We start from the raw sequence: 2,948 nt of genomic DNA on the forward strand, positions 1-2,948 counted from the left end.
ACCTATCTTTTGTCTCAAAGATGGATGAGAGGAGTTGAGATAAGACTCCAGTGTCCATTGCCTGGGAGAAGGGTGTAAGGGGCTGAACTGGGACTCCACAATCATTGCCTGAGGGATGAGTGGGGAAGAGCTGAGATAAGGCTTTTCTGTCCGTTACTTTGAGGATTGGTGTGAGCTATTACCCCAAGGATTGCTGCAGACACATGCGTGTCAAAGAGCTGGCTGCAAGACCAGGGAAACTGGTCCACCAGGAATGTGTAATACGTGACATGAAAAGCAGAGGTACTCCCGCCAACCCTTTACAAAAGGGGAAAAGGTAATCACCAAGAGACACACTGTCAGGGAGCCATTGCCATGAGGATGACTCCAGAAGGACACCTCCGTGAGGACACTCTCTGCTGATGAGACATCACCATGAGGGCAACTCCATGAGGCACACTCCATGGGGTGCCTTCAGGGGGACTCCAGAAGGACATCTCCACGAGGACACCCACTGCTGACGGACTTTTGCGGGACACTCTGCTCTGATACTACGAGACTATGAACCCTGAAGAACTCCCACCACCAATGACGATGACAACTGATCCCTGGGACACCGCTGCGTCCACAGTGGTGACCCTCTCTCTCTTTCTCTGCACCCTGAATTCTTGCTTCATTTTCTACCTTTTTTCCAACCTGTCCTATTGCTATCTCCTCTAGTACAACAACTTTCTTTTTTTATAATAGCTGTCTTTTTGTAATTTGTAATAAACAAACTGTCTGATTATAGTACTTGACCTCGTTTGTGTCTTAATTTCACTCTTGGGATCATGAACTGAAAAAGGGTCTGGCACTGGGGTTTTCCTCCAGTTGGACCCTGACAATGTGATACATAGTGGAGTTCCCATGTCTCAGTTCTGGCTTGCATTTGACAGTTGTGTAAGCCAGAAAGTACTGTCTCAAAAACATCAGGATATGCCAAATTTACGGTGTTCAGAGCATAAGAACATTCTTCCTCTCTCCCTGCTATTAGAGAATATTGACTGAGCAGGTTTTTACTTGGAAACATGTATTCATTGGAGATTCAAGAGAAGTGTGTTCCAGTTTAAATGAGGATGGAGTCTGTGCAAAGAAAGCACAAGTAACAAACTCTGAAATAGCAGGAGTCCCACCAATTAGATCACCAGTCTGGGTTATGAAAAAGAGATCTGGGTCTACCACCTTTTTCTTGTGTTTCATGGGGCACCATTAGAAGCCACTATGGGCTTCATAGCTCATGTTTAAAGACCATTTCAGCCACTTACTTGGAAATGCAAATAGCCACACTTTACATTTGCTGAAGGTCCTGTAAGATGTGCAGCATTTGTTGGTACAGACCAATCTGCATATGACACAGATAAATCTTGGCTAATACCTGTGAGCATGGCACTCATTGTTGTATTCCAAAAGTATTTCGACTTCATCTGCTTAAATTGCAAAGGAAAATGAATTATTTAGATAATTTCTGGTTCACGTTATTTTGTTGTTTGTTTTGTTTTGGTGGGTTTTTTTTCAGTAATTTTTCTTGATAGAAAATGTAAGTTTGTCAAAACAGTTTTTGCAGGACTGATTAATTTTGACTACACTTCCAATAAAAAAGGACTCTTCAGCCAAAAGAATAGCCAGTAAAATAGAGAATGTGGAGGAGAAAAGTAGAAGCTAGCTTCTGAACTGTGGATGAGTTTTTCAGTTCTCTGATACAGACTGTCCGTAGGGTCATACCAAGTTATTGACAGAATGGGATAATAACGCTGAATCTGTCATGTCTTAGATGGGTGACCAAGATCCTGGCTGCTTTGGGCTGTTCCCAGTAGCCCCTCATATTCTATCCTGTTTGTAGAATAACAATTTTACTACTTCTTTTTTTTTTTTTTTATTGAGAAGGGTTCAGAGCACACACCTCAGGTGAGTGTTGTAAACATTTTATGGGAGTCTGAAATAAGTGAGTTTTCATTTTTGTCTTAATCCATTTCAAACCACCATAAATTTACTCATATAATAAGGCATATTGTATACATATATGTCTAATAAGGCATATACATATATGTATAATAAGGCATTTCAGAAAGGAGAATTGTTTTTTGCCTAGTTCTAGCTTTGCCATTATAAAATATTTCATCTCCATTGTATTTCTTCCTGTGCTTCCTTTCTTTGCAGTAATTTCTGAAAAATCCAGTCTGTTGGAAGTACTGCTTTTTGAAGCAGGCAAATGTGGTCCTGTAAGGGAAATGGTTGTGCTTCTGCAGCAACTGCTCTGTGAGTGAAGTTGAATGGACCTTGGTTTATGTCAGACTGGTGCAACTGGCAGCTTCTTATGCCACGCTGTATGTTTCTGGAAAAAGTATAAACAGCTTTTAATGTGGGGAGACATAAGCATGTGAGCTACTGGCTTCACTCTTATGATGAACCACTCAAATGTGACTGGCTTAATAACAGAACACCAGTGTTTCCCATGAGGCATCTCTTTTGAAGAGGATGGCTATCCTGATTCATTCAGAGCTTCATCAACCTGCCTGCTTGTCCAGGGCCCTAAGTATTTATCCCCACTGTTCCAGATGTGCTTCTTGCTCAGGCTTTGATTTCCCCTTTCTCAGAAACCTGATAGAAACTTGGTCACTTTTTGCTGAAAGCCCATTTGTTTAGTAAATTTGAGCTCTGGCTAAGCAAGGCTTGAAGCCTTAAGGAACAAGGATCCTTAAATCTAGTAGCTTTACTTGTTGGTTTTCAACTGTGTGCATGCATGGACACACTGAGAAAACCAGTAGGTCACTCCCACTGTGAGGGAGTGCTATAGCCTACAGTAAACAAGCTACACAAGTTATCTGTGATGAATTCATCTGGTTCTAAATGAATGGTTCTAAATGGTTCTAAACCATTAAAGGACTTGCTTAATCTCAGAATTAAGTGGTGCAAGAAATTGCACATCTCCC

This window comes from Psittacula echo, assembly GCF_963264785.1.
Source record: "Psittacula echo genome assembly, chromosome: 3".
Classification (NCBI taxonomy): Eukaryota; Metazoa; Chordata; class Aves; order Psittaciformes; family Psittacidae; genus Psittacula; species Psittacula echo.